We start from the raw sequence: 9,953 nt of genomic DNA on the forward strand, positions 1-9,953 counted from the left end.
TACAGCAAAGCTAGAGTAATCAAGAGAGTACTGGCATAATAGAGACATGTAAATCAATGGAATAAACTTGAAAGTCCAGAAATAAACACATACATCTCTATGGTCAATTGATATTTGACAAGAATAGAAAGAATTTAATATGGAAAAAAATAATCTTTTTAACAAATGGTGCTGTGAGAATTGGATACCCACATGCAAATTACGAAGTTGGACTCCAACCTCAGACCATAAACAAAAATTAACTCAAAATGGATCATAGATGTTAATGTAAGAGCTGAAACTATAAAATTCTTAGAAGAATGTTCATGGTTTGGGGTTAAGTAATGGTTTCTTAGACATGACACTAAAATCAAAAGTGGCCAAAAAAAAAAAAAGAGAGATACACTAACTTTTTCTATTTCTTCTTGTATTTGGGTTCATACCAGAAAGAGACCAAAGAGTTTAAAAACTTCTAATATTGGTCAGCTTCTCTAAACTCACATAACCTGAAATCTGGTGGCTTAGCACGATTGAAGTTTATGTCTTCCGTATATACAGCCCCAAAATGAGTGTTCATGACATGTATTTCTCGAGTTATGTGGTTTTGCCATCTGTAACTTGTGGCTTTCAGGGTCACTTTACTTGTCTAGTTCAAGCCAAAGGGGGAAAGAACATGGAGGATCTCACAGAAGGTTTTGGGCAAGGCCTAGAGGGGTGCAGTTCTCTTCTATTCACATTCCATCCCTTCACCTAACGGTGTAATGGAGGACATGAACTGTAGTGTAGCACGTGAACAAGAAATGGCCTGGTGACCATACAGCAGTTCCTACCATTCATTTCTACCATGAAAATAGTCATTAGGAGGAGCCTCATATCTTAGAGTCCAGGGATCAGAATAAAAATAACAGCAATAAGAGAAGCTAACATTTGAGTAATTATTCTGTGAATGGCATGATGCTTGGTAATTTACAGGTGTTATTACTGCAATTAATCTTCATGATAGCCCCATGAGACACATACTTTGTTATCTATATTTTACATATATGGAAACAGGCAAAGAGACACTGTGTACCTTTTTTAAGTTATATAGGTGCTAATTGGCAGCACTGATTCAACTCTAGATAATGCTGACTCAAAAACACAGGCTGTATAAGATGATACTCCTTTCTAAGAAAGTAAGGGAGCCTGGAGAGAGAGAAGGATAAGAAAAGAAGGAGCTAGAACGTGAAATATCAGGAAGCCAGGGCCAAAGCATCTGGATCCCGATGGGAAAGTCCTAGTTTCTTGTCATTACTCCACATTGTCACTTGGTACAACCATGCCAAAGAAAGCAGCGGCAGGTGGCTTGCTAACCTTCCTGGATTTAGTCAGATTCTCAGTATGAGTTGCAGCATAACAACTTCCTATCTAAGCCTCAGCATTTTCTGTAATTGAAATTTACTTATTCAGTAAACTCGTGCCAACATCATGGATTACTGCTTATCCCTATTTGAAGAAAAAATAAGCAGCTAGGTTTGCTATTCCCCATCCCTGAAGTTGATCTTGGCTATGGCATTTATACCAATTATTGAAAAGCATTTCAGCAACAGTCACTGTTCAAGTTAACAAACGATCCCTTCCAAGTCCTTGAAGGACTGGTGGAGGCAGAGCTAAAACAGAACTTGTCTGATCTTCAGAGTCAGGATTATGCAGCCTCTATTTTTGGAAAGGTTGGCAATTTGGAGAGGTTGATTATTTCTGTGTATTATTACCCTTTCCTTCAAGTCCCTTTGTGACTCCCTGTTACCAATGAAATAACATCAAATCCCCTAGCAGAACTCACCAGGTTCTCAAGGACCTGAGGCTTTGCTGCATAGCATGATTTATTCGTTTCCTATTGCTACTGTAACAAATTATCACAAACTCACTACAAACAAATGTATTCTCTTTCAGTTCTGGAGGTCAGAAGTCTAAAATCAAGGTGTTGGCAAGGCTGCATTCCTTTCGGAGTCTTCAGGGTTGGATCCATCCTCTTTCCTTTTTTCAGCTTCTAGGAGCTGCCTGCATTCCTTGACTCACGGTCCCTTCCTCTCGACACTCCAGCTTCTTGCTTCTGTTGTCACATCTAACATTCACTTTGATCCTCCTGCCTCCCTGTTATAAGAACCATTGTGATTACACTGTGCCTATCCACAAAATCCAGGACAATCTTCCATCTCAAAATTCTTAACTTCACCACATCGGCCTAGTCCCTTTTGCCATGTAAGGTAACATATTTGCAGGTTCCCAGCATTAGATTGTATACATCTTTGGATACCAATGATGGCATTTTTCAGCCTAACACAGATGGTCTAGCCATACAGAACTACGCTCCATTCCCCAGACTCTGTCATCTCTGTCATCTCTAACACCTCCTCTCTAACTGTCAAGACTCCCGTCCTCTTAGTGAATGACTCCTGAACCATTCATTCTCTACTCAAGCGTAGCTTCTCCTGTGAAGTCTTCCGCAACTTTCTTCAGCCCTCCAAAACCTCAGGGTGGAATTAATATTATACTTCCTTCCCTCTCTGTCAATAACTAGAGTCAGAAATGTTTGTTGAACTGTTAAATGAATATGGCCCATTATACAGATAGGTATGCCAGGCTTCTAAAGACTTGTTTTCTCAGTCATTACCAGCTGTGATGTAGAGCTTGGTAGCAGCCTCACAAGGGTAACAAGCTACGCTTTCCATAGCTTAGCTGCCATAAGCTACTTTTCTACAGCTAATATCACTGAGAGGTTCTCCTAGGCCCACGCACTCCACAGGGTTCACCTGAAAAAACAGCTCATGTTCAACTAAGCTGCCTGTGCCTTAAGTGAAATCAATCAAGGCATTTGCATGTGTGTGAAAAGTGACTGTGGCTAAGAAACCATCTCATAATTATTGACTTCCCTAAAAGAATGGCTTCCCTATAAGAATGAGTTTCCTATTAAAGACTCGGATTTCCTATTAAAAGTTGGATTCCCCCGGAAACAGCTGAAGAAACTGTACTTGGCATTTGCAGTGTATCCTTCATTGTACTGACCTTGTTACATTTTTAAGTGGAGAGTTGAGATTCCTGGGAACTTCAGTTTTATAAAGTGGCTCCCAACGGCAGGCCATATTCATCCTATTATGAATAATATACACACAGAACATTCGTTTCAGCTTCCAGCATCACTTTCATCATTTTGCCTGGGGCTACAGTTACTTGTAAGTTTGCCTTGTCCCCCTCCCCTACATGCTATGAGCATTGAAGGCAGATTCTCTCTCTTACTTTTATCACTCGTGCTTAGCAGTTGTCTGACACAGAGTAGAAATAAATGTCTGTTGAAATGAATGAATGAATGATGCTTGGAATGTGTTTATAAAGCTGTGCTCCTCCCTGTAAATACTTCATGGATATCTAATAGGGTTACCATCTTATCCTGCTTTCCCTACTCCTTTCCTGGTTTTAGTCCTGAAAAGTCCATGTCCTGAGAACACTCTTCCTCTTAGTCTTGGGCAAACTGAGATCACTGGTCACCCTAATTTCTAAGTACTCTGCTAGCACAAACTCACAAACTCAAATGCCTTCAGAGACTGCTGGGTAATGACAATGAGAGGTAACCTGGTTTAGGGTAAACTGGAAACTGGCCAGAAGGTATTCGATTATGAACAAAACCTGTCAATGAGCTGAATTAGCTTGATGGCCTGTATTGCATCCTGTGGGATAGCAGTGCCTGGCCAGAGTTAACAGAAGAAGGAGCAGGGATAATTCAACTATGATTTTTTTTTTTACAAAAATCAAAACAATTAATTTTGAGATTACTAAGAATTTAACATCTCAGCCTCCATTTTCTTACATAAGAAATTAATGTAATTAATTCTGCATAACTGGATACACAGAATTGTGAGAATTAAATTAGATAAAAAATACAGAATGTTAATAGTTTTTATTTTTTCAAAAAATGATATATGTGGTAGAAGCATTGGATTGCGAATTTGGAACCCAGTTTTACTTCTAGTTTTAGAAGCTTAAAGAATTCATTTAATATCTGTGGGTCTCAGGTTTCCCATCAAAGATATAAGCAGGCTTGACAGCTAATTGCTGGGGTGCATTATATTATTAGGATTTGATTACCTGGAGAGTGCTTTTTGGAAGGAAACTTTGTGCTAGGGATTAAGAACTCCAGCTTAGGGATCATAGAGACCCAGGCTCTGATCCTGATTCTGTCATTTGAGAGATGCTTAACTCTGAGTAAATTCTTTAACCTCTTCATGACTAACTTTCTTTACCTATAAAAATGGGGATTTTAATTATGCCCACCTCATGTGGTTGTTGACATCAAGAGAACGAAATAAAATAATGTATGTAAAGATATTAACATGGAAAATGCAAATAGATATTAGTTTATTGCCATTATTAAAATCACCATGACTAATATACACAAATGATCAAAATCTAGTTTTCAAGAAGTTGAAAACAGAGTGCTTAACAGTTTGGAATTCTAACCCTTTCCCTCAGTTTCCTAAAGTATGAGCAAAATAAAAGTTGAACCCTTTTAAACTAACACGATATTGTAAATCAACTATACTTCAATAAAAACAAAATTTTTTGAAGTTTAACCCTTTTAACTACCATATTATCAGTCCTTTGACACTGTATACAAAGCTCCTGGGTCCAGAAATGTAGTTGTCCTGCAGCTTTCTCTACTCTGGAGCCTCCGTTTCTCCTGTGGTTACAGAAGTTCATTCCCATAGGATATCAGCTCATGTTCTTCTGAGCAGTTTTTCCTTTTCCTTGAAGTATAGTAAAAAGAAAAACTGACTTCCCATGACTATCCTCCACCTGATTTTTTTCCAGGTCCCTTTCTCTCTTCACTTAGAAGCAAGAACATGCAACCCAATTTTGAATCGAAAATCTGAGAATACACATTAATCTCTAAATGCTGCTGTTTTTGCTGGTAGTGGAACTAACAGGCATTCAGTTCATTTACTCATGAAACTGCTTCTAATTTTTAAAAACTTTTTTCCTTCTTCCAGAGCTGATGTTTTAAAACACATTAAAACACCATAAATGGTGTTCGCATGTGTGTGTGTGTTTGTGTGTATGCATGTGAGTGCATTAGTGTATATTGGGTATTTCCTACAGGTCTACTTTGAGACAGCACTTTAAGGTTTTTTTTTTTGTTGTTGTTGTTGTTGTTTTTAAGACATTTAAGTAGTTCCAGCTGTTTAAGATTCAGAGATGCAGGGATACCTTTCCATTTTAGGTGACCTTCAAATAAAGTTTGCTAATGGATAAAATTTGTCATCACCATCCACAGGAGTTGTTAACAGACTAGCCATGTGTGTCCTGTGTAATGGACAAATCAGCACCAAATTAAACTGTCTTTATTACTGTGGGCTAATTATGTAGGAACAGAGATGGATTTACTATGCAAATATCTTTGGCATGTGAAGGCCAGATAGCATGGTACAGGCAAAAATTTCTCAGTACATGGAATAAAGACAATGGGTGGGAGATTGTATTATCACATGATATATGGTAGTCAAGAGTGCCAAGCTCAAAACAACTCTTCCATAGCAATTATTACAATGGTCACATTGAAAATGTCATTTCAGTACAAAGTTGTCCATCAAAACCTTGCACTTGTGAAACAAAAGAACTTAAAATTTGTAGGGAAACACAAAAGACCCCAAATAGCCAAAACAATCTTGAGAAAGAACAGAGGTGGAGGAATCATGCGCCCTGACTTCAGACTATACTACAAAGCGACAGTAATCAAAACAGTATGGTACTGGCACAGAAACAGACACATAGGTCAATGGAACAGGATAGAAAGCCCAGAAATAAACCCATGCACTTATGGTCAATTAATATACAATCAAGGAGGCAAGAATATACAATGGAGAAAAGCCAGTCTCGTCAATAAGTGGTTCTGGGAAAACTGAACAGCTACATGTAAAAGAATGAAATTAGAACATTCTCTAACACTACATACAAAAATAAACTCAAAATGGATTAAAGACTTAAATGTAAGAGCATATACTATAAAACTCCTAGAGGAAAATTTAGGCAAACACTCTTTGACATAAAAGGCAGCAATATTTTTTTGGATCTGTCTCCTAGAGTAATGGAAACAAAAGCAAAACTAAACAAATGGGACCTAATTAAACTTAAAAGCTTTTGCACAGCAAATGAAACCATAAACAAAATGAAAAGACAACCTATGGACTGTGAGAAAATATTTGCAAATGATGTGGCTGACAAGGGATTAATCTCCAAAATATACAAACAGCTCATACAACTCAATGTCAAAAATACAACCCAATCAAAAAATGGGCAGATGACCTAAATAGACATTTCTCCAAAGAAGACATATAGATGGCCACCAGGCACATGAAAAGATGCTCAACATCGCTAATTATTAGAGAACTGCAAATCAAAACTACAATGAGTTTTCACTTTACACCAGTCAGAATGACCATAATCAAAAAGTCTATAAATAATAAATGCTGAAGAGGGTGTGGAGGAAAAGGAACCCTCCTACACTACTGGTGGGAATGTAAATTAGTGCAACCACTAAGGAAAACAGTATGGAGTTTCCTTTAAAAACTAAAAATAGAGTTACCATATAATCCAGCAATTACACTCCTGGGCTTATATCCAGCGAATATTCTAATTCAAAAAGATACATGCACTCCAATGTTCAAAGCAGCACTATTTACAATAGCCAAGACATGGAAGCAACCTAAGTGTCCATCAACAGATGAATGGATAAAGAAGATGTGGTATATATATAAAATGGAATATTACTCAGCCATAAGAAAGAATGAAATAATGTCATTTGCAGTAACATGGATGGACCTAGAGATTATCTACTAAGTGAAGTAAGTCAGACAGAGAAAGACAAATATCATATGATATCACTTATATGTGGAATCTAAGAAAATGATACAAATGAACTTATTAACAAAACATAAACAGACCCACAGACATAGAATACAAACTTATGGTTAGAAAGGGGAAAGAGGTGGGGAGGGATAAATTAGGAATTTGTGATTAATAGATACACACTACTATATATAGAATAGATAACCAACAAGGACCTACTGTATAGCACAGGGAATTATATTCAATATCTTGTAATAACCCACAATGGAAAAGAATCTGAAAAAGAATATATATATATATACAACTGAATCACTTTGCTGTACTCCCAAAACATTATAAATCAACTATTCTTCAATAAAAATATAAAAAATAAAATCTTTATCACCTAAATCTTAAAAAAAAACCCTTGCACTTGAAATGATGCTTGATATTATTCATATTAACTGTTTTTTATTGAATTCTTGGCTGTATTTTTATTTAATTTGTAAATTAATTTTGGTTTTGCAATCATAAAAAAAACTGCAAGCATATAAAGTACTTATCTAGTTTTATATTTACACGTCTTTATGTAACATAATAAAAATAATTTAAATCAATATTGGGCCTCCAAAACATTTTTTCTTCTTATATGTCTTATAATATCACAGACATTGCTTAAGTTTGAGAAACACTGGTTAAAAGTGTCACTGAACGAGGTAAAGAGGAAAATGTTTATGGATGAACATAGAACAGAACAGTGAATAAGGATATAGGCTTTAGTATCAGTTGTACTTACATTTCTGTTACAGTTCTACATTAAATAAATCATGGGTCTTTACTTTTCTAAATCTCTGTTTTTGCAAATTAAAATGAGAATGACAACAGGAATTATCTCATGCAGTTGCTATGATGACTCATTGAGATAACCTTTATAAAGAGCTTCACCCTTTGAGAAGCAGGATGGGGGTATAGTGAAGATTGTGAACTATGTAGAGAGACTTCTGGGCTCAGATCATGGCAATACCACTTACTAACTGTATGGGAAGTTACTTGACCTCGTTGTACCTCAGTTTTCTCATCTGCAAAATGGGAATAATAAGAATGCCAACCTCATGGGGTTGCTATACAAAAAACTGAGTTATCGAGTTGCAAAGCACACAGGGCATGGCAATAGTGAGCACCCTATAGGTATTTCCTATTACTATTAGCGCCATGTTGTTTTTTTTTTGCGGTATGCGAGCCTCTCACCGTTGTGGCCTCTCCCGTTGTGGAGCACAGGCTCCGGACACGCAGGCTCAGCGACCATGGCTCACGGGCCCAGCCGCTCCGCAGCATGTGGGGTCTTCCTGGACCGGGGGCATGAACCTGCGTCCCCTGCATCGGCAGGCGGATTCTCAACCACTGCGCCACCAGGGAAGCCCTAGCGCAGTGTTTGATGCATAGACCTCGATAAAGATTAGCTGATTTTAAGGCAGGTGTTAGCTTCGTTTGGGGACCAGACCAAAATCCATTCCACTTGGAGGGATTATGACTATGGTCTTATGAAATGATCATCCGGGCTAGAAAATTAGACATTAAAAGCAATCAAGTCTGAACTAGTGGACAATGGAATATACATGTGATTGATGAGTAGAAGGGTCCACAGACATTGAGAAGGTAAAAAATGGTGCTAAAGTCTGAGGTAGCTAGTGTAACTTCGAACAGAAAACACTGTTCCAGCATGAGCTTCAAATTTGTCCATAGTGGGGTATCTTGAAGGAGAAGTCACCTCAAGAAAAGGGAATCAAGAAAATCAGGTTTTAGAAAGAATCTCCGAGTCTCTGCTTTTCTGGTTGTCCTACTCCAGTTCATAGTGAGACAAGTCAATGCTTTTGGAGAGAAGAGCGCTAGTAGGAACAATTGCCAACAGACAAAAACCTATGTTAGAGAGAACTTGGAAAGTCACTGGAGCATGCCTTGATATTCATGTAGAAAAAGAACTGAAAGCAAGAACAATATATACTTTGGTAACTTGGGGACTTTAGGGGAAAACGATGATGCCCATATCTGGAGGCAAAGGCAGCAGATTTCTTAGAGAAGAACCACAGAAAAAGAGAGAACCAAGTATCACATCCTACCTGATTCAATTTTTTCATGAGTATATCTGATAGGCTACCTTGTGTTTCAGAACACCCTAGAGTAGATTTTCCTGGTGGTTGGCCTTCTGCATTGCAAGGAATTCCAAAGGTCAGATAACTCTCAGGGAGTATTTCCAGGAACTAAACAAGAAGAGTTCAATGAATAAATAAAGAAACAAATGGGTCTGTTTGGAGAGAGAATGTTACACCCCCCCATCTTCTAGATGAAAAAAGAAGTGCAAACTTCCCAGGTAAACCCTGCAACTAGAACAGTTTTGCTACCATTTAAAAGCTCTCTTAGTGGCTGTTGATCTGCCTTATCCTCAGAGACAGTGCCAGGGGAAGAGCTATAGTCCTACATCTTATGAGCAGACTGTAGACTCAATTATCATATTTGGTTTCTCCAAATCTTGCTGATTTAATTTTCTTTCAGAGCTTTGGGATAATCTTCCTTCTACTCCTCCCACTGGACTTTATCTCCTGGAAAAAAATGAGGTTCTGAAACCTGCCATTGACAGAAAGCTAACAATTATATTAAACTGAAAGGTACAATTGACTGGGGAGTAAATTAGTTTCTGTTCATCACATTAGCGACAGTTACAGTTAAGTAAGTGTCAGAGCCTGGAATCAGAATATGAAGATCTGGGTTCTTCCTACTCTGAGTGAAAAAATTCTGGCGAGATTGATCTTTTGGGGAACTTGACTTTGTTTCTTTTTAATTTTCACTTTTCTCTTTCTTTTTCCCAGAATGTTCGTTTCAGTTCTTATTGAGGGTGTTTTCCAGATAATTTCCTTCCCCTCCCCCTGGCAAATTGCTGTCATGAGTCACAAGCAAATCTCCGAGGAGTAACTGCCAGTGGCTGATGGCCCCACCCTAGTTCATCTCTGACTGACAGATTCCCTTTACTCCCTGTAGACCAGCAAAGGCGAACAATGACTTGGGCCAAACATTCAGAACATTCTGAAAGCATTTCTTTCACTTAGACTCTGGTTAAGCCT

This window comes from Pseudorca crassidens, chromosome 17 (assembly GCF_039906515.1).
Source record: "Pseudorca crassidens isolate mPseCra1 chromosome 17, mPseCra1.hap1, whole genome shotgun sequence".
Lineage (NCBI taxonomy): Eukaryota > Metazoa > Chordata > Mammalia > Artiodactyla > Delphinidae > Pseudorca > Pseudorca crassidens.